At 43.2% G+C, this 23575-nt stretch overlaps 1 protein-coding gene across 2 annotated transcripts in view; it reads right to left on the bottom strand.

Annotated features, from left to right (window-relative positions):
• Window positions 1–23575, bottom strand: part of ENTPD6 (ectonucleoside triphosphate diphosphohydrolase 6) — a 921044-nt gene that overhangs the window by 592540 nt on the left and 304929 nt on the right. The gene's annotated exons all lie outside the window — the stretch shown is intronic.

Below are 23575 nucleotides of genomic sequence, written 5' to 3' on the forward strand. Positions count from 1 at the left end.
TGACATTCCTGAGCCCACCACAGGAATTCCTTCTGGATCCAAACCGTGGCAGTGTTGAGCCCACACACTTGTGAGATACCATTGTAGCTTCCTCATATGCAGTTTGGCATTGGGAAGTACTAGAATGCAAGATGCCATGAACCCCAAGGCTTGAAGGACTGTCTTTGCAGTCAGCCTGGACATTACTGATAACTGCTGGAAGTATAGATGAAGAGTTCTTTGTTTGTCCGGGGTCAGAAATGCCATCTGAGAAGCTGTATTCAGTCTCACACCCAGAAAGCACATGTCCTGAGAGGGCACTAGACTGGACTTTATTTCGTTCACAGAATATCCTAGGCACCTTAAAACTGCCATTACATACTGGAGATGTTGTAGTAATTTGTCTTTGTTTTGAGCAAGAATCAGGCAATCGTCCAGAATAGGATAAATGTATTCCTCTCTGTCTGAAGAAAGCAATCACAGGAGCCAGAACTTTTGTGAATAACACAGGCACAGTAGATAAACCACACAAATGCAGAGAAGAAATGATGAGAAGAAGTACCAGCAAATCTCATCTCTCCTGCAGCTGGCTGGGATAGATAGGATGTGAAGAGGCTCTTTGAGATCCAGGGTTACCATCCAGTGATCTTTGCCTATCATAGGCAGAAGTTGTTGTAATGTTAACATCTTGAACTTTGAATAAGTAGGTAGTGTATAATGGACAAATCCAGAATTGGCCTTACCTCCTTTCTTTTCTTCTAGGAATGAATAGACGGAATAAAATCCTAGGCCCCTACTACGGAGAGGAGGGACCATCTGATTGCCTCCATTTAAAAGCAAAGAAATTTGCTCCTGAGCCTCCAGCCTTTGCTGAGGAGGCACATCCGCATGCCTTTGAAAGGAGGAAAATGTGGTATAACTTGTCCAACCTTGTTTTCAAATTCCCAAATTGTTTTTTCGCTCCCAGTCCTCCAGAGGGAGCTGCCTGAGCAAGGCAACTCTCCTAGAAGATATGCCAGCAAAGAAGGGCCTGGCATGAAAGGGCTGACCCTGCCCCCACCAGAAGACTGTGCAGGAGAACCCAAGTCCTAGGTCCTGAGAGAGAGCAGGAGCGAGGAGCCCTGCCTCTACCACGCTTAGACCTGCCCCTAGACTGATAATCCAAAAGAGGATAAGACCATCCTAGCAGGCCAATTCCTACTAAACTTAGGGGGCACACTGCAAAAAAATCCTGACCATCTCATCCATCTGCCTTATCTTCTTCCATCTTTTCAAAACTGATTCCACAGGAGGACCAAAAGTACTCAGATTGAAGAGGAGCATCCAAAAAACTGAGCCCTTACATGCTCTGACAAAATTTGATCCTTATTAAGCCAGGCATGTCTATGAATAACTGAACCTGTAGCAGCCACCCTAGATGAAGCCTGAAGAGCATCAAAACCACACGATAAAGCATCCACCTTAATTGGCCTAACAAAAAGTTCTGATATTGATTTATGATAAGTAAATTATCAATTCTCATAGCCTCATAGCTAAAGCGGAGGAGGTGTACACTTTTTCCCACACCTATCCTATCTTAGAATCTTTATCCCAAGGGAACTGGAGACTCAGCCACAGAAGCCAACACACCCTTGACCTTTTTGAATAGCTTTAGGACGGATCTACAAATACTTGTACAAATACATAACTCTGTAATACCCACTCTGCTGTACCTGTCTGGGGCAAAAGGGGCCAGAGGCAAAGAATCAGGAAAGAAGATTCAGAAAAAAACATCCTGAACTACATCACAGACACAGGAGGAATAGCCCAGGGCCTATGTTGTGGCAGAAACAAAAATTCCCTTTGAAAGAAACTGAAAAATCTTGACCTTCCACTTGAAATGTACCCTCATGGAAAAGAAAAAGAAAAAAAAAATCCAAAGGAGGGAGAAGGAGAAGACAAGGACAAGGATCCTCTGCAATCTGAATAGAAAAGAGGGAATTTCTTCAATTTCTGAGAATGAAGTAGTCTGAGGAATGTGCTCCATTCCTCTAAATCTGCCTCCACCCTAGGCCTCTATAGAACCCTGATCAAAGTAATCAAAGTCCTCTGCCATTTTCAATATATGCTTTTTAGGAACAGGGGCTGAGAGCTAGAACTATGACCAGGGCCAACAAGACGTAGAAGTAATAACCTTTTGTAAAGATGGCATTACAGAGACAGACCCTGTACCCCACCCTCTGGCCTGAACTCCTCCTGAGACTCCAACAAAAGTAAAAGTTTCCTGATTCTCAGCCCAACCACCCAGGGAAGGATAGATTCAACCGGAGGCTCCGAGAAAACGGCGGCGTCAACAGACACTACTCATCCGGGTTTAGACCTCAAAGATTTATCCTTACGCTTTTCAGGCCGGTATCTGTTTCCACAAGAAATGCAATTATTAACTTTTTCTGACATCCGGATAACTGAGGCAAGAAAAGCAATGAAAATTTCAGACCACGCTGCAAGAAAGACAGCCTAGCCACCCACAGGTCATGACTGCAGCAATGTGAGACGAAGAACATCTTTGCTTGACATGAATGGGTAGCTTGTTCCAGAGTATGGGAAGTCTCTGTGACAGGAATATATCCCTCCAGCATGTCCTGTTTATTGTGGTGACAAGGTTTAGGTCCCTAGAGCGTGTAGCTCGGAGGGATTGGGATTTCTTTAGGTGTAGCATGTCCAACAGCTCTGGGTTTGACATAGCTTTATATGTTAGCAAGAAATCACCTCAGAGTAGGTGATATGCTATGGAGTAAAGCTGGAGTTTTTTGAGATGGTCAGTGTAGGGCATCTGTTTGAGGCCAGTAATCCTCTTTGTGAGGTACTTCTGTGGCCTTTCCAGCTGCGACAGATGTCTTGTGAGGTACATTCCAAAAGGGGCTTTGTGCTCTATAATGGGTCTAATGAGTGTCGAGTAGAGGGGGAACGTGACCTCTTTTTTTCCTGGATGAGAACCCTTTTGTGATGAGGTGTGCCACGAAGAAGGGCTTCCTGACTACTGTCGCGATGTGATTATCAAAGGAGAGACTACTGTCCACCTGGGTCCCAAGGTCTCATCACATATTCGGTGTTAAATAGACTGCTGCCTATGTGGTAGTTCATGGGTACAGAGTTTTTACCAAAGGGGGTGACAATGCACTTTTTGGCATTGAGCTTGAGGCCATGGCACTGACACCAGGCATCTGTCTCAGTGAGGCCATGGCTCTGACACCAGGCATCTGTCTCAGTGAGGCCCTTCTGTAGGAAGTCCACATCATTTGGGGACTCGACTATGGTTCCTAGTTTGTAGTCATCTGCAAACTTTGTTAGCCAGAGGCCTTCTGTGTTATCCTGTACTTCAGAGAAGTAGATACCAAACAGGAAAGGTCCCAGGACTGAACCCTGTGGTACTCCACTTGTCACTGGTTTGAAGTCAGATTTGGAGTCTGCAACTTTTACAGTGTGGGTTCTGTCAGAGAGCCAGTTGGCAACCCATCTTGTGATGTAGGGATTTATACCTAGTTTAGTGAGTTTAGCTATATATCCAGAATAGAGGATGGTATCGAAAGCCTTGGCAAGGTCAAGATAGGCTGTGTGAACCACCTTACCCTCATCTACGGCTTTGGTGACTGCCTCAAAGAAATCGATTAGGTTCAGAAGGCATAATCTGCCTTTCACAAGCCCGAACTGGGTGGGGTCCAGAGTTTGGAGGTTACCAACGTCTTTGTTTATGAGTTCCATGATGATACATACCATTGCCTTGCAGACCAGGCTCGTCAGGCTAATAGGGCGATAGTTCCCGGGATCAGTGGTGGCTCCCTCTTTGTGGAGTGGGATAACTGTTGCTGTGCGCCATTCCGTGGGCACAAAGCCTGAAGTGAGGCTATGATTGAACACAGTGCTTAGGTGGGGAGCCAGTTCCTTCTGAAGTTCATGTAAAACACAGCCTGGGATGTTGTCCAGTCCCATGGATGCTGTATTTTTGGCTTTAGAGAGTGCAGCTTTTACCTGTGTAGTTGTGATTACAGGGACTCTGCATTCTTCCTGTATAGATATGGGCCCTTTAGGGGGTGAGAGGGGGGTAAAGTTAGCACTAAACCTATCTGCCAGGATGTTGGCAATATCAGTTGGTTCTGTAATTTTCATGCTGTTGTGCTGTAACTCAGAGCATATCTGGGTGTTGCCATTGAGATTCTTGACATAGCTATAGAATGCTTTGTGGGTTATCCTTAGAATCAGTAGCAATTTTGTTTTCGTAGCTAGCTTTGGAGGCTGTTATAAGGGATCTACTGAGGCTGACCAGGGAGCTCCACCACTCATGGGATTTTACTCTCTTGTGCAACAGTTTCTTCCTTCTGTTGTACAGTTCGTTTATGGCAGGGGACCACCAAATTGGCTTCCTTTTTTTTGGAGGCTAGCTTCTTGGTTCTGTTTGGGATAGCACGATCCATGCACTTGTGTAAGTGCTTATAGAGTTCATTTGTGTAGGATTCAGCAGTTGTAACTGTGTTGTCCATCTGCATGGGTGTCATGAAGTTCGCCACTTCTATCTTAAGAGGCATGGAGTTGGCTTTGGAGAAATTTTTTACCATGGTTTCCTTAATGGGGGTTGGGGGCGGGATGTGGATATCTAGGGTGATTAGCTTAAGGTCGGATCTGACCAACGAGAAGTTGACTTCAGGTGTGGAACACCTGTCACTCATGTTGGTAATAACTAGGTCTATGATATTGTTGCCTTGGTGGGGGTGTGAATAAGTTGATCCAGGGCATTGGAATTTATGAATTCCAGAAAGCGTTGAGCAAAGGAGTTGATACATGAGTAGTTTTCCCAGTTAATGGTGGGGTAGTTGAAATCAGCCATTATTAGGGTGTTTGCTTGAACCCTAATATTTTCCAGTATATCAAGAAAAGAGGAGTAGAAATTCTGGGTAATGGTGGGGGATCTGTAACAAGCTACAATTTGGATTGCAGTTTTTCCCAGAGTTAGTTGCACTTGGATGACCTCAGATGCATTATGCTGAGCAACTAGCCTGGAGGTGTGGATATCCTTAATGAGTATGGACACACCTCCACCTCTGGTGTTCCAGTCCTGGTTACGTGGCCGAAAAGTGTGGCATGAGTTATAGCCTGGTAGTGCAGGGGTGCTCTCTGGAGCCTTGAACCAGGTCTCAGTCACTTCACAGATATCAATGTTCTCCACTTTAAGGAGTGCCTCGAGTGAGTGCATTTTGAGATTTAGACTTCTAGCATTGAGTAGCATTACCCTCAGTTTTTGCTTGCCTGTTCTTGTTATGGTGGTGAATCTGTCATTTGAACCTTGTCTAAAAAAAGCACTATAGTGACGGCAAGAGCCTTAGCCAGTATCCGGAATCCCAGGGGTGACAGGTGCAGGCCACCTCTGGCAAAGCCTCATGGTCTGTCGACCATGTCGTCCCAGGCAGACAGATACTGGATCCCCTTAGAATGGCACCAGTAACTTAGCCAATTGTTGAAGTCAATCATTTTGTCCTTGTACTGCGGTATCATTCTGGGTGATGGCAGAATGCTACTCAGGGCTACAAGATCGGAGAGCTCTTCTATGTCTCTTTTCATGTAGTCCAGGGAGGTACATCTCAGGTCATTCACACCAACACAGACAATGACAGAGTCATATTTGTACTTGTTGTGGAGTGACCTGAGTGCGTGGGTTATGTGGCGGATCCTGGCACCTGACAGGCAGCTGACAGTAACCTTCTCCTTATTTAGCCTGGTGAGTGGGACATCAGTGTGCCTAACTATATGTTTGTCCATAATATCTGAATAAGTGAGTGGGATTTTCATGACAGCATCAAGGAAACATTTTCCTTCCTTTTGTGTTTTTTTTTTTTAAACTTTTGGATTTTTCTTGGCATATTGATTGATTTTCTTAGTATATTTTATTTTTTATTTATTTTCCATTTGTTTACCAGGTTAGTCCGACTGGACACAAGGTGACTGTTTTCAGCAGAGGCTCGGGGAGAAAAGCCCCAGATACATAGTAAAGAATTATAAAAATAAATTATACAAACATAGCTATTTTGTACAAAGACCATAGAAAATATAAAAGGAGTAAAATCAGAGTTTTACAATTGATGCAGCATACAGTGGTTAGAATATTAAGAAACAATTAAACAAGATGATATACAACAAATATACAATTGCTTGAACATAAATTCAAAAATAAGTTTCCATAGACAAACACGGTTATAAACTAGAAATCATAACTATATTGATATGATTTATATTGTATTTATCTTGTTTTAATGACGCTATATGTGTATTTGTATGTGTCATATGTGCACAAATATTTGTATTAATCTATGTATTTACAGCATATTGACAAAGTACTGGGTCACATCAGAGGCTTGGGAGATGATTGTTAAGAAACTGAGAACTGTTGTAAAGCTTGGCATTGAATACCATAAGTTCAGGTTATGCTATAAGAGAATAATTATGTAAAGATAACCATGTCAGCAGCCAGAATGCATTACAAACTGAATGTTTTACTGTGCACATTAAGAAATGGATAGATTGGCCCAAACTCTGGACTGTGTGTGCTTTGCTTTTTTTTTTATTCCTGGGGAAATGCTATTCAGAAGTGAAGAGACACATAAGGGAACAGTTTTAGTGGCACACCAGGCTGTGATTTTTTTTTATGTCTATTGTCATGCAAAGCTGACGAAATAGTTGAATCTACCCAAGCTGGAAATGTGAGACTGTAGCCCACTGAAGGAGGGGAGATGGGATGAGTAACTTGGCCAGGAATAGAAACCTGCAAAACTGCTCCTTGGAAAAGTTTTATTTATCTCAGTAATTTGTTGACACTTTTGCAAGTTTCTTTCAGAGAATGTGTAGTACATCAATAGGAACAACATTTGTAAAACTCAGCGCATACCAGTGAATGACACATGAGCTGCAGACTCTCAAACTTAGAATGGTCACCTGAAAAAAAATGCCAAGTGAATGGAAGTCTAGTCTGACAACAAATGGTAGGGCTATTTGTTCTTACAGTCTGTGCATTGAGACAGATTTAGCTTTCCAAAGGAATCACAATGTCTGCCCCCATGAGGGCAGACAAGAGTAAAAAAAAATAAAATTAAGAATGAGTACTTATTTTGCTGCAGGCAGCTTTAGGAGGTGCAGTAAATCACGGCAAGATAAAAAATATATGTTTTTTCATCGTTTGCCCGTAGTGGTCCTTTAACTATATGTAAGTGCTGTCAAGCATTCTATGTAGGTAAAATGAACCAGTCTCCGAGGGAGAGAGTTCGAGTGCATACATATGACATGCACAGAAATAATGACAGGAATGCTTTACCAAGACAATGCATCTCTGAAGGGACATGAACAAGTTTTGTTTTTAGTTTTCCAATTTGTTAGAGCAGACAAACATTTAGGTGATATTAGGAATAAAACTGAATAATTAGAGTTACGATGGATTATAACACTACAATCAGATAAGAAATTTGGTCTAAATGATACTATGTCTTTAAAACCTTGTTTGAAATCATGCCACCTGTTCAAGTGAATGGACTACATTGGTTACTTTGTAATACCTTGTATTTAAAGGATCATGAACCTCAGAGCTAATTTATTTCCAGGGCTCAACAGAGTAGTTCCTATTAAACCTATTTTGAAAGAGAGAAGCCTAATTAAGAAATGAAATGGAGGCTTAAGGAAGGCGTGCATCTGATTGCTCTATGTGATTGGTTGAGCAATTAAGGATATTTATTTAACAGCAGCAAGTCAGGTCTACACATTAGGATCTGAAGGTTTTTTAACTGAAAGTGCTTATCCTGTTTGACCTGCAACTTGAACAGCACAATTTGTGCTTTTTATTTCTTCGTTTTATTAAAGCCTACATTTTAAAAGAATTTCTCAGTGAACTTTTCGTTGTGGTGGAAGCCTTTTTTTCATTTTACTATTGTATTTAAATGTTGCTATTTCTTTCATTCATTTAAATGGTCTGAAGTAGCATTTGTTTAGAACGTGAAAGTGCTTACCTTTACACCTGTTTTATGGTTTTATATCCGATGCTTCATTAAATTTGTTTTAAAGAATTCCAGCTGTGCTGCAGTCTGCTTTTTGTGTTAAGTATTTTGGTTTCAAGACTGCATTTTTTCCATGACTACTTTGTTTTGTACATTTTATTTATTTATTGACATTTGATTACCAGGAAAGTTCAACTGGGTAGGAGCCCATTTTCAGTGGAGGCCCAGGGAAAAAAAGCTCCCAAGTATTATGAAACATTTTAAGAACAATACTTTTACAGTCTTTAAAATAATACAAAAACAACTACAGTTCAAGTAATTATACCAAATCAGACATAATATGAAAACACAAGTTATATGACAATGATTTAATAGTTAGAAAAGGTTTAGTCAGTTTGTAGAGAAATTAAAGGTAAGTTAGTATATCACAAACAGAAATTGCAATATGAAGCGAGAGAAAAACAGGTTTATGGTATATTTAGAGAGAAAGCTAAAGGAGAGAAATTGATAGAACTAATGAAGTGAGTGAAGAAAGGAGAGTAAAGAGATATGAGATATGAATGGGTCTTTACTCACATTTAGGAATATAGTTTATCCTAATGTCGAACAAGAACAAAGGCAACTTTTGACTAGGAAGTCTTTCAGAATGGTTTTGAGGCATGGGAGGGAGGGTACTGACCTGATGGATACAATAAGGAGTTCCAGGCCTTAGAAACATGGTAAGAGTACAGATAATGCCCAGCAGATTTGATACATCTGTGGACAGACAGGAGTTTTTGGTCACTGGATCACTGTGGCCGACTAGGAACATAGTTGTATATAATGTTATTTACTGATGAGCAAGCAGATAGATTCTGGATAATTTTATAGGTGAAATTACAATAGAAATAAGTAATGGTGTATTGATGTTGTAATGTTTGTGGGTTTTCATGGGGGAATGTTTTCATGGGGGAATGTTGATTTAAATAAGTGTTAATTGAATTATTAAGTGGGTGGATTTGATTGGAGCAGCTTTGTAATATAATGGATGGGCATGTTGGTGGCTTGTATTATTTCTTGAAGGCTAAATGCCGAGTTACCAGAAGCACCAGTTGCTGCCTCCTTGGTGTATTTTTTTTGTTTATTTTATAGGTGGCAAGACGCTGTGTGTATATATTATTTGATGGGGTAGTTCTAACCAATTTTGGCTTTATAGTGATATACAGTGGTGGATTCTGAAAGGGGTATTTGCTGCAAATTTAACAACTTTGTTATAGCATTGTTCAAGTTTTGATTTTTGTGATGCCTGAAGGTTGGTACGGATGGGAACGCCATAAAAAAGTATAGGGAGGAGATAAGTAGAGTGGCAAGTATAATTTTACTTGTGTTGGTGAGAAAGTATTTGGCTCTATACAGCATCCCACAGTTTTGATGAGTTTTTCCCGTAAGCAGTTTTGTGTATGCAGGTCGAATAAGAAGTTATGTACTCACCATAATGTTCCATCTGAGTAGTTAAACTTTATTTGGCAGCAACCTATGGGTCTTTGGATCCATATCGGATCCGAGCCGGCAGTTTCCAACAGCTGAGATCCAAGCTCCAAGCTCCTCTCCCCTACCCATAATCCCCTGCCATCCCTACCTGACCTCAGATCGAGTTTGCCTAATGCAAGACCTGCACCAAATAGCCAGTCTATGATCTGACCTCGATACAATCAGATGACAAAGAGTAATATAAACATCCGATGGTCAGGGGGAAGGAAAGGGAGACTGTTGCTGCCAAATGAAGTTTACCTACTCAGATGGAATGTTATGGTGAGTACATAGCTTCTTAACCTGAAGTAGTTAACTTCATTTGGGCATCAACCTATGGGACAGAGTCTCCAGCTACCTAAATCTTGGGAGGTCCTTATGGAAGGATGTTCCGGAGCACTGCAGAGCCAAAGGATGCTCTCCCTCTGGAGACCAGATCCAACTTATAATGATTTATAAAGGTATGAGATGAAGCCCAAGTGGCTGCCGAACAAATTTCATCCAATGAGACTCTAGAATGAAAGGCAGCAGAGGTGAAAATTGACCTAGTAGAATGGGCGTGGACTCCTTGGGGTGCGGGCCGGCCAGAACTTTCATATGCCAGTAGAATACACTGCAAAATCCACCTGGACAGTGAGACTTTTGAAACTGATTTCCCAAAATTAGATTTAGCAAATGAAATAAACAGCTGGTCTGACTGCCTATGACCAGCTGTTCTGTGCAAGCAGAAACGTAGTTGTCTATGAACATCCAACGAGTGCAACTTGTATTCGCCTTTGTTTTGGTAATTAGGAAAAAAGACAGGTAAATTAATAGTTTGATTGATATTTGATTCGGAAGCAATCTTAGGAAGAAAAGAGGGATTGGTCCTGAGGGATACTCTGTCTTTATGAAAGGTCAAATACGGTGGCTTGGCAGAAAGGGCTTGAAGTTCAGAACGAGAAAGGCTGTTTTCCAGGATAATAGTTTAAGATCCACTGAAGCTGCAGGCTCAAAGGGAGGAGCTGTCAAAGTCTGGAGTACGAGCGCTAAATCCCAAGGAGGGACAACATCCTTCACCGGGGGTCTTAGTAGGAAGGTACCCTTCAAAAAGGCCTTACACAATCTGGTTGAGATCAAAGGGCCTAGGTCACTCCCCACATGATAATGTGAAATTGCTGCCAGCTGAACTCTGACCTTGGAAGAGCTGGCTCCTTGGTCAAAAAGTCCTGACAAAAAGTCTAACACTGCAGGCAACGGAGCCGTAAAGGGGTCTAATCTTTGTTGCTCTGCCCAAACAGAACCATTTCCATTTGCTATCATAAAACCTTCTAGTAGACGGCTTGTGGGCCGCCACTAAGATAGCTTTGACTGGGGAAGAGATACCGGGAGTCCCAGCTAGAAGTGGAACTGGAGCAACCAAGCCGTGAGCTTCAGATTGTCCAGATTCGGGATCGGAAGGTCTAACGGGTGCGAGATCAGATCCGGAATAGGATCCAGAATCCAGGGAGGATTCACTAGATGAGACCGTAGATAAGGGAACCAAGCCTGACGAGGCCAGAATGGGGCAATGAGGATTATTCTGCTCCCCAGCCGTCTGGCTTTCTGTAAGAACTTCAGCATTAGAGGAAGAGGAGGGTAAGCATAGAGGAGAAAAGGCGGCCAAGCATGTACCAGAGCATCTTGGGGGGATTCCCCGGGTGGGAGAATTAGAGCGAAGTAGTCGTTGCACGTCGTGTTTGAGGGAGAAGCGAAAAGACCGCAACATGGTTGACCCCATTTGGAGAATATTTGTTTTGCTACTTCGGGATTCAGAGACCATTCGTACGGCAAGAGAATCGTGCGACTCAGTCTGTTCGCTAGGATGTTGGACCATCCCGGAATGTGCGTCGCTATGAGAAAGCGGTTGGTGGAGATCGCCCATTCCCACACTCTCATGGCCTCTCGGCAAAGTGGATAGGACCTGGTTCCCCCTTGTTTGTTGATATACCAGACTACCGACATGTTGTCCGTCTAGACCGCAATAGTCCCAACGGGAAGAAGGCTCTGAAGTGCTTGCAACGCCAACAGCACCACCCTCATCTCTAGGACATTGATATGCAGTGAGGTCTCCGTGTGGTCCCACGTGCCTTGTACTGTCCTGCCTAGACAATGCCCCCCCATCCAAGGCGAGAGGCATCCGTGGTCACCGTGGTTAGGGGATGGTGCATAGCAAAGGGCCGACCTTTGAGGAGGTCCGGGGACTGGAGCCACCACAGGAGGGCCTTCCTGCAAACCCTGCTAAGGCGACTGGGATGGTTTAGAGGGTAATGCAGGAAGGACCATTGGACTTGGAGGGTCCACTGCAGGACCCTCATGTGCAAACGCGCCATGGGCAGCAGGTTGATGGCAGCTGCCATCAACCCTAGGGCCCTCAGGACCAGAGCTGCTGAAGGAGCTGGGGATTGAAGAATGGCCCGCACATGGAGTCTCAGGGTTTGAAGTCGGTCCTAAGTCAAGAAGGCTAGGAGCCGGCTTGTATCCAATCTGGCTCCGATGAAGTCTATGATTTGTGTCAGCAGAAGGGAAGATTTTTCTACATTGACTGTGATCCCCAGCTGGGGAGCTAGACGGAGGAAAGAGTCCCAGCTGGGGAGCTAGACGGAGGAAAGAGTCCCTGGCCGCGCAGAGTAGATGCCTTGTGGGGGCGGTCAGGAGCCAGTCGTCTAGGTAGGGGAATACCTGAATTCCCTGGAGTCTCAGGTGGGCCGCTATCACTGACAAAACCTTGGTAAACACCCTGGGGGCTGTGGTGAGACCAAAGGGAAGGACCCTGAATTGGTAATGGCTGGCTCCTAGCCAGAAGCGGAGGAACCTCCTGGAGCGTCTATCCATCAAGGTGTGGTAGTATGCATCCTTGAGGTCTACAGAGCACATCCAGTCGTTCTCCTGCAAAAGGGGGAGAATGGATTGAAGTGTGACCATCCAGAACTTTTCCTTGGTTACCGACAGGTTCAAGAGGGATAGATCGAGGATTGGCCTTAAGTCCCCCGTCTTTTTTGGCACCAAGAAGAACCTGGAGTAAAAGCCCGATCTGAAATGGTCAGGGGGAACATGCTGAATGGCTCTTTTTTCTAGCAGCTGCTGGATTTCCGCAGCCGCGGCCTCCCTCTGATCGGGGGGGGGACATCGGGGAGGAATCTGGGATTGCGAGAGGGATGAAGAAACGGGATTTGGTAACCTCTGGATATGACACGAAGCACCCAACGATCTGTCGTGATGGACTCCCAAAGCTGCCAGGTGCCTCAAAAAACGCCCCCCCGACTGCCTCCAGAGTGGAGCAGTCGGGTAACCCCTCAGGGTTGCTGCGTGGGCCGATCAGAGAATGATTCTCTGGACCCAAAATTCCTCGGACCCCCTCTGCCCCTAGGGCAGCGTCCACCCTGTCCTCCTCTGCCTCGGAAGGACTGGGTGTCCGGAGAGTCATGGGACTGTTGCGACTTCCAGAACCACATCTTCTTCTGTCCCTTTTGGTTCTTGGAGAAAGACCTCTGGGTAGCAGAGAAGCGGACTCCGATGGCAAACGTCTTCCCGTCCTTCTCACTCTGGACTAAAGTTTCACGTACGGTTTTGCCAAAGAGGGCAGAACCATCGAATGGGGCATTAGCGAACGATGCCTTAAAGGGTTCCGCGAAATCACAGTGGCGGAGCCACGCCTGTCACCTCATGACAACGCCTGCTCCGCTAGCGGCTCCTTCCATAGCATGGGATAGTAGCCGCATAGAGGTATTAGAAATAGACCTTAGAGTGGCCATTCGGGCAGAGTACACCTGCTTGTCCTCTGCTGACATGGACTCCGGGGGCGACCCAGCGCACTCTTTAATAAGGTCTCGTTGGAGCCGTATGACATGTGCCATGTAGTTCAGTGACCTTACCGAGAAGGTAGTTGAACTGAAGATTTGCTTCCCAAGGTGGTCCATTGCCTGAGACTCCTTGCTAGGAGGATGGACCGAGGGACTTTCTTGGGCCAGTTCCCTCTTGGTGGCTGCCGCCACCAACATGGCATCTAACGGGGATCCCTTACTCCAGTGCACTCTGTTGGAGGGGGGACTAAGTATCCTATTAGGTCTCTTCGGGATGGGCTCCACAGTGTCCGGCTCCTTCCATGCCCTGGTAGTGATCAGGTCAACAAGGGGGTCGGCTGGAGGGGACACCCAAGAGGTAGATGGGCCTGCTTCAAACGCCTCCAGGAACATAGACTCGTCCGAGGTAGGCTTTGGGGCGGACCACCCTCCCCTTATTCTGAGCATCTCCATGATGTCTCCAAAGGAGACGTCTTCGGGGGTGATCTTGGGGAGCCTTCCCCTTCCTCCAAATCTGTGTCCTCGGTCAAGGGCTCAGGGGAGTCCAAGTGCCTCCCTTTTGCACTTGCGCTTGTGAGGGACCTCCTCGGGGGGACTGTCCGAGGAGGCCTCACCAGGCTCATCATGTCCCAACAAGGGAACTACTTGGGATGTTAGAACAGGCTGTCCCTGGGGCCGGTTGATAGAAGTCAGAACCAACTGAGAGGGAGTGTGGGGTGGAGCCGTAGCTGTGGCTGGGGGCCTGGAATCTCTCGACAGAGCCCTCTCCACCACGTCGAAAGCCGAAGGAGAGCTGCTCTCTCTGGGATCCGAGAGCAAACCCTCCCTCGGATCAGACGAGCGGATCGGGGCCGGAGCCGACACTATCGGATCCGACGGGCCAGTATGCTCCGATCTGGACGGAGCCGAAGGCACACTGACACCCGCGGATCCGAAGCTCAGCTCTCGGTTCCGAGAGCTCGGATCTGCCGAAAAGGGACCCGACACACCCCCGGCTCCAATGCCACTCGGCTCCGAGGACTCCAAACCCAGGAAGCAAGTTGGAGAAGGAGCAATTGGAGTGAAAAAGGGGGTCGAGCCCCCCCCCGGAGGGGGGGAGGCAGGAGCACTCCCATCTGCAGTTGGGCCTGGAGGAATCTTCTCATCATCCGGTCCAAATCTGCGTCCGTTAAGCTTTTGGTCGACCTAGAGGAGGCCACCGAGGCAGGACGGGAGTGCCGCCTCGATGACCTCGAGGGAGACCGGGCCTCCTCCTCCGGTCCCCGTGAGAAGCAAGGTGACTGGAGCCGGGAAGAAGAAGGCTCGGAGGGAGAAGCCCGCATAGCTGGTGGGGCCGATGTAGAGGCCTCGGCCCACCGCTTGTGGTGCTTCCCCCTGCGCTTCTCTTTTCTGGCTTCCCTATCCTCCTGGCCCAAGGTGGGAGGTTGAGTCCTGGCCAGGGGAAGGGAAGCAGTCGTGGATACTGTCGCAGCTGCGGCAGGCACCACGGGGGGACCGGAGGTCGGAGCCGAGTCCTGGGGCAGAATTCCCACCAGAATCAACTTTGACCTCTGGTCCTTAAGTGCCCTGGGGTTGAATGCCACACAAATAGTGCAGCCAGAGGAGAGGTGTTCAACCCCAAGGCACAACATGCACCAAGTGTGGCCATCCGCTGGGGATAGCTTATGGCCACACTCGGTACATTTACATGTACATCTACACACGCACTAGGCCCCAATCACACACAGACACATGCCCTAACGCTCTCACGAGGGGGGGGGGGTAAGCTAAATTAAAATTTGTAGAGAGAAAAACTATGAGGGGATGCTAAACACTCACAAACACTTTTTCTGACAGGAAAGTAAAAGAAAAAGATTACATTTTCTCACAAAGTCTTGCTAAGAAACAACCGACGCCTGGAACTCAAAGATCAAGCTGCTGGCTTCAACCGCGGCAAACTAGATCTGGGGTCAGGTAGGGATGGCAGGGGATTATGGGTAGGGGGAGGAGCTTGGAGCTCAGATCTCAGCTGTTGAAAACTGCCGGCACGGATCCGATATGGATCCGAAGACCCATAGGTTGATGCCCAAATGAAGTTAACTACTTCAGATTTTAAGATTATACTATCACTCCAAATAATCTGCTATGAGAAATGATTTCAATGGTTCTATTATCAAGAGAGAAGACTATTTTTTTCCATGGGAAAGGGATTAGGATTAGTCTTAGGAGACAAGCTGACTGGCATGTAATAAAAGCCAAAGCATTTTTTAAGGCTACAAGTTATTTTTTTTTTCTGAAATCATACAAGCTGTTTTTCATATCTAGGAGGGGAATAAAGGGAAGACAAGTTAGTGCAAGTAGGATCACAGGCTGTAATAGATTTTGCCTGTGTGTATATAGTTGCCCATTTGGGACAACTGTTCCTATCATGAGGGTTTAACTTCATCATTTGAAGATGTCCATCATTTTGTGTATGTGCTTTAAGTTAATTGGTTATGTTGTGTGTATTTTGAGGGTTTTCGTTAAACAGAAACCTTGTAAAATGTGACACAGGTTCAACTAAAAATGGCAAGAAGCAACTGTATAAAAGATCAACCTGCCAAACATTAGTGGGTGTATATAACACAAAAGCTGGAAAAGACATTTAACGAGGCTGTCATATACAACAGATTAGAATAATAACTTATCATAATGGTTATACTAGAATTATTATTTTGGAATGTGAATGACCTCACAGATATAGACAAAAAGGAAAAAGTACTGAATTATATCAAGACATGCAGAGTGCAAACAGCCATGCTACAGGAAACACTTGGAAATAAATGAGAAGGTGAATTTGATAAAGAAAAGATTTCAGGAAGGACATTCAGCACAGTATCAAGGACAAAGGAAATACTTGTACTAATTGCTAGAGGAGCACCAACAGTAATAGAATAGGAAGAAAGATAATAATGGTAGATTTGTGAAAGTAAGGGACTAATGGCAAGGGAGGAGGATTACACTGGCATATGTTTATATTTCACCCATAACTGCTATTATGGAGCTTAAGAAAAGTTTGGGAGAAGTAATCAGCTTTAAGCAGGGAATATTACTTACAAGTGGAGAATGGAATATGAATTGCAACAGTGTGGATGGTATCTGGGGGGCCGAGAAGGGAACAGATAACAAAAGAAGCTAGATTTCTAAGGAAATTATGAAAATACTTGGTATGGAAGACGTAAATTCAGTAGCAGGAACTTGGAGAGAATTTATTTATAATTCCAGCAGCCAAGATTACCAATCCAACGAACAAAGGATTCACTGCAACCAAAATAATCACACATCCACAGTAGTTCAGTGTATCCAACAAGGTTTCATGCATAAAAAGTCAGATTCTCTTGTAGATAAAACTCTTCTTTAATAAAACACCAGAATAATCAGAGGATAAGTGTTTTTGCAACAATGCTTCATTAGATCCTACTACAAGAACAGGAACAAGTAACTAGGTACTTAAAGAACCTGTATCCAGTCACATACATACTCATTAATGATGTAATGGTCTAGCTTTGGTGCTGGTTTTAAAGGTATAGTATAATTAAGATCAGGAGGTCTATGTGCCTGCAGAGCTGATATCCAATTCATCTCCTTATATTCCACTTTGTTGCTCAAATCACCTCCTCTAAGGTTATTATGAACAATATCTACCACTGCAAACTTAAAAGAATGGCCCTCATTATCCTTAATATGTTTATAGAAAGCATTTAAATGCCTTTTGTTCCTAATATCCCCCAAGTGTTGCAGAACCCTCTCTTTAAGCTTCTGAGTGGTCTTCCCTATGTAGAAAGATGTATAGTCTACACATGTAGCTAAATACACTAAATTCTCAGACAGTTTGCATATAAGCAAAATTCATACAGCTCATCCGTAATAGGGTGTTTAAACTGTCTATTCCCTAACATGAAACTGCAAGCTTTACAGCTCCTACAGGGAAAAGTGCCCTCTCTTACATTCAACCTAGTTTGTTCATAGTGAGGTTTATAACACAGCTCCATTTTCAACGAGATGTTATTTTTAAAAATAAATTTAGGCTTAGCACCCACCAGTTCATTCATCCCATCATCTATTTTAAATATAGACCAGTTATTTCTAACCACATTACATACAGATTGTATATTACTACTATATTTTAATGTAAAACCACGCCTATGTTTATTTAAATTCACTTTCTTTTCATGCCTCCTATCACCTTTAAAATAAGGTTTACCCTCTGTACCTCTCAGGGCATGTACCTCTTGTTGTCTATTATTCAACTCACTTATGGCATACCCCTCTGTCTAAATTCTTCACTTAATGTCTCTACAGCTACCTCATAGTTCATTAATAAATAAATGTTTTCCTTAGGTAGCTACCTTATTGGATCAATGTTGTTTTTTTGGAGGGGAGGCAAACATTTGACAGCATTAATAGAACGATGATCCAGAGGTAAGTAGAATGTAAGAAAATACAACTGTTGTTGGTTGGTCTTGATGCAGAGAAAGCATTTGACAGGTAAGTGAGTAAGGTGGGATTTATGAGTAGGGCAATGGAAGCATTTGCATTCTCTGACAAAATTATAAGGTTGATGAGGAGAATATATGAGGGATCGGAGGCAAAAATTAAAGTGGGTGGGTTTCTCTCTGATAAATTCTGTTTGAGCAGAGGAACCATGCAAGGGTGTCCTCTTTCCCTTATGTTATTTGTGTTATACTTAGAACCACTAACAAAGAAAACAGTGGACCCAGAAATTCAAGGATATAATTAGTATGGTAGTCAAGAATAGTTGGCTTTATTTGCAGATGATATTATTTTATACCCGATAAACCCAAAAAAGGACATTTCATTGTTGTGGAACATTTTGAGACAGTTTCAAGTCTTTTTGGGATACAAAATTAATGAATTACAAAGGCAAAAAGCTGTAATCTATGTACTCACAATGAATTGGTTCAGCAATACCCATATTTATGGTGACATGATAAAATGCAGCACTTAGGAGTACGGATTAAAAAGGATTCTGTTACGGTGGCTAAGGATATGTGGGAAGAGACTACAGCAAAAGATAATACAAAAACTGAGAAATTGGAAGCTATTTTATATGGATACAGACAGCAGGATACAAGCAGTCAAAATGTTTTTAGCCCCCTTAGCTTTATACACAAGTCAGGCAAATTTGTTATCATCCAGAGAAGTTTTGGATAGCAATTAATAAAGAGATGAAGGATTTTATCTGGGAGGTGAAGAAGGAAAGAGTCAAATGGGATATGCTAATCCCCCCAACAGAACATGGTGGTATGGGGATATATGTATGATTCCCAAAAATGCAACAAAGTCTACAGGATTTAGGATCTTTGCTTGGAAGTGCTTACAAAGGTATTTTATACCCCAAGTAGTTCTAAAGAAGTTTTCCTTAGGTAGCTGTGAAATGTTGGAGCTGTAATGGGTAAGAAAAAGGCAACTGGGAACATATTTTTTGGGAGTGTAATCAGTTGGCACACTTTAAAATTTCCCTGCAGACTACTTTATCAGAAATACTGGGTGAGCAAACTGATACAAGTAAGGAAATGGTGTTTTGAGCTATGACAGCAAATGGGAATTGCCTAGAAATAGTAAGGCTTTGCTGAGTAATTGTGGTGGCTGCCAAAAAGGCAGTTACTAGAAAATGTAAATCAAAGTCTAAACCAACTGTACTAGAAGTACTGAATATGGCAACAGAGATAAAACAACTGGAAATTAAATATTTAGAAAACAGTAGGAGTAAATTACAGAGAAAAATTGGAATTATGGGAACAATACATACAGAACAATGTTTTGGAGGAGGTCTAAATGAAGGCAAGTTTTGAATGAGCTACACAATGTTTGACTGATAATGACTGGATAAATTATAAGTGATGTATGATGTCAGTAACTAAAAATATGTCAGTATTGTTCGTTTTCATTTATATAAATGTATGATTGCCTATGTCATAAGTGATAATTTAATAATGATGTTTCTTGTATAAAAAAGGGCTAAAACATACCTGGTCACATGGATTTGATAACTTATAGCCCTGAAGGCCAGAGTAGCAGAAGTATAAACCATTTTTCCCAGCCTGTCCACAGCCTGAAATTTGGAAGAGGCTAAAAGCTTGGATGGCTTATCAGTAGAAACAAGAGATAACAGCAGGGTCTGAAGAAGGACTCTTGTAATAAAAGGTACTCAAAAGACCTCAGGCACCTTATAAAAATGGCAGGGCTTCTTAGGAGCCAGACATTATGAATCAGAAGCCATAGAGGAAGCTGCAAATGTATCCAACACAAGGGGTTCAGCAAAAGGTTTAGTAGATTCCATCTGTAACAGTACATAATATCTCCTTTGAATGTCAGATGTGGGAGAATCAAGGGTCAAGGAATCCTATTAATCAGACCCATAATATAAAGGCGAGGCAATCTGTGAGGAGTTGGTCAAGGATTCCTCTCCTAAATCCATCTCCTCACCTAAAGAATCAGATTCCCTAGTCCTTTTGGTTGGAGTAAATGACCAAGGAAAAGCAGGAGCAGTAAACCCCAAATGGGCCTCCAAGGGATCAAGGCATTGAACTTTGGGTACCATCCTGCCATTCCCTCTGTGGTTCCTCAGCAATGGGAGGAATGTGTTTAGTTTTCTATTTCTTCTTTAATGGGCCATCAGCTTTGGCCAACCCGAGGGGCTCAGAGCCATTCCTATACTCAGTAAGGGTACCAGAAATCTCTTCCCTAACAAGAATCTGAGGAATCCCTTTGGGCCCTTCATAAATGATCAGCCATGGTTTCCCTAAATGTCTATGGCAGATGTTTGCATTGTTTCAGGAGGATGTGCAAGAAGCCGGTTCCATGCCGGCTTCCCACATGGTCGGACGATAGGAAACCAGTGTCATTAACAGACCATTCTAGGCGTCTTCATTCACCTTGAGAGACATTCTGGTGGAGGCTAGATAGAACCAGAGTCTTTAATAGTTGGATGTACCTCAGGGCAAGAGAATTCAGCCATGGTACCCCCAGTCAAACGTTTAAGACATTGGTTGACAGATGGCTGTGAAGAGTTTTAGGGACAAAAGCTTGTTGACAAATGGCAAACTGGCTATGAACATGTGAAACATCTAGGCAGAATAAACACTTTTTGTGACGGTCTTTATGGGGAATCTGGCTCTGAAACTGATATCTTCCCTTCCTGGATGACATGAAACCCAAGTAGACAGACAGAATAGAAAAAAAAGGGATTCCAAAGAGACACATATCTATAAATGCCTCAATAGAAACCAGCTCAGTGAAGGGTGTTCAGACCAATGTTCAACTGTGGCTTTTGGATTAGTATCAAACAAGTTCGACTATGGAGCATGTGTATGTCACCTTTATTCCCTACTCCTGCACAGGCAGCATACATCTGACATACAATGCCAGGAGGATGCAAAGGCTTTAGTGTACTGGACATACATTGGGCTATCCTTGGCAGTAGATCCCAAATGTGATGAATACTGCAATGGTGATAAGGAAGGACATCATATGCAAAGGGCACAGAAGAAGCAACAGACAATGTATTAAAATGCTAGAACTAGGCTGCTTAAAACAAGAGTTGTAGTGTTAGTGTTTTCTGCTGAAACAAATTTCCTAGCAAGATGGCAGTGACTCCCTGGCAAGGTAGAGAAAATGAATGAGGTGTACTACAAAAAATACAGCCCGGAAAGAGAAAACCAGGGCAGGTATATCACCAGAATCTGTTAAAACAATAAAAGGAAACAGAAGCTTCTGTGATCAGCCTGGGAGATGACATACATACACAAACTGTATGGTATCAGGGAATTCTGTACTTGCTGTTCAAGTAAATTAAACATTGTCTATAACCTAGAAGCAAAAGTGAAAGTGTTTTACCATGAAATAAAGATATTTTTTAAGTTACATGGTAGAACGGACATAATACAGCATTATACTGAAACTGTGGTGCGGAGAAAGTAAACGAACAGGATGTCAGAGTACCGATGAAAAGTAGCAAGTGAAGAAGGGTAATTACCTAAGTCAGGAGTTACTGAGGAGTCCCAATATGAATGTAGAAGGCTGATTGTGTCAGTTGTGAAGTTGTGTCAATTGTGAAGCTGGATGTCTTCATAAGGTTATATAATGTGTTCTAAAAACTTAATGGCATAGCCATGTCTAATGCTTACCCAATTCCCAGAGTGAATAACCTTATTTGAAAGGGTATTGGAAGATTTCCCTTACTTCGGAGCCAAGGAAAAGGCAGCATACTTTATTCCTTAAGGTCCTTCTAATTATACTGTCTAGCTCCTTGGATGTCCTGGAGCTCCTGCCATCTCTCAAAGGCTCATAGATTAAGGTTTGAAACTTTACACCAGGTACATGCAGTGTACCTTGATGACATAATAGTTTATTCAGAAGCTTGAGAGTCACATTCATCCAAAATCTAGGCTGAGCTGGACTCTAGGACAAGTAGGACTTAACAGTTCATATTTCCAAAAGTAAGATTTGTAAGACAGAAGCCAGGCACTTTGGGTATGTGACTGGGAGAAAAGTGATTACACCTCAAACAGATAAAATAAATGTGGTCAAAAACTGGCCTGTACCCAGTACCAAATGACCAATGAAACACTCTTACAATAGCATGCTACTACACAAATTTCATATCCCGTTTTGCCTCCACAGCTTGTTTTCTAACAAGTCTTATAAAAAGTAAGGCACCATAGCACCAGATGAGGCTTTTAAATAAATAAAAACTCTTATGCGCAGAGCTGGTCTTTTTTCCCTTCTGTTTTTATCAAACCCTTCATTTTGCACACTGATGAATTCAAAGTTGGGTTGGGAACTGTGTTACCTTAGGAAGTAGGTGTTGAGGAACACCCAGTCTGCCACCTAAATAGGAAGCTAAGTAAGGCTAAGACAAGATACTTTACAACCGAGTAAGAATTCCTCCTATTAATTAGGCACTAACTTCTTTACAGTATTATTTACTGTGATGTAGATTCACATCCCTGCAGTGGTTGTGCAAACACTGCAATGTTAACACTAAATTATGTAGGTGGACTTTATCACTAGTCTTTCTATTTCACCATTTGACATACCACAAAAATGTGGATGGATCACCTTAACCCCCATAAAGCATAGTATGGAACCAGACGTCTATGCCGAAGTGGGGTTGAGATCACTGTAGTAGAGTGGTTACTTGATAGGTGAGAAATTATATTTCCACGTGCAGTACATGCACCAAGTATTACTACAACTTTGCAGCAGCATGTATACCTAATAGATATGATAATGCTTCATGTAAAATGGCTCAGGAAATGTGACTTGCCTGTTAAAGGAGAACTAAAAAGTCACAATGTGACAGATGTTTGCCTTTCACATAAGAGGGACCTTGGGGCAAAATTCGAGAGTCTACATAGGTGCTGAACAGAGGAAGCTGTGAAGCTGTGGAACTTTGGAGAAGGATGCCCTGAAAATATAGTCAAGGAGCAACAGCAGACTGAGACTGAATTCAGAACTGTGTGTGACTTAACACTGCATTGCACATAAGTGTTCCTACCATTGTTAGTTTTGTGAGGTGGATTTTAATTTTATGTTTGCACTGTAAATAAACAGCACTGAAAAAGTGAAGAAACTGTTTACCCATGTACTATACATTCAGCAGCAACAACAACAACACACACAAACACACACACACACACACACACACACACACACACACACACACACACACACACACACACACACACACATAATAACAGGGAACAAAACAGCTTTGGGGAAAACTGAAGAGTTGTAACATTGATGAAATGTAAACAGGAAGGAACCTGCAGGCTAGGGAGGACTTTAAGACAAACAAGACTACATAGAAGTGATGCAAATGTAGCCAAGGTATACAGAAGCACAGACCAGCTACTCCAAAGTATAAGATGTTAAATTTACAAACAAGACAAATATCTAAAGGATAGCCAAATGCAAAGTATACCATAAATGCTACCACAAAGTGTATAATATACATGCATCACATACAACATAATTTACAGTAAAGCTGTATTACATGCAACACTAGGTTGTTGTTGTATCTTTCGGCTTTTCCTGGTTAGGGGTCGCCACAGCGGAACTCCGGTCCACTAATGATTGGCAGTAGATTTTTACGTGCCGAGTTGCCGGCCCTGACGCACAACCTTCAACGAAGGTACACCCATTCACGCACGTCTCCACACAGAAGACGCTCTAGCGGAGAATTGAACAGGACAATGTCTTACTGTGAGGCGA

Source organism: Protopterus annectens, chromosome 1.part2, assembly GCF_019279795.1.
Source record: "Protopterus annectens isolate FY-2018-M chromosome 1.part2, PAN1.0, whole genome shotgun sequence".
Lineage (NCBI taxonomy): Eukaryota > Metazoa > Chordata > Ceratodontiformes > Protopteridae > Protopterus > Protopterus annectens.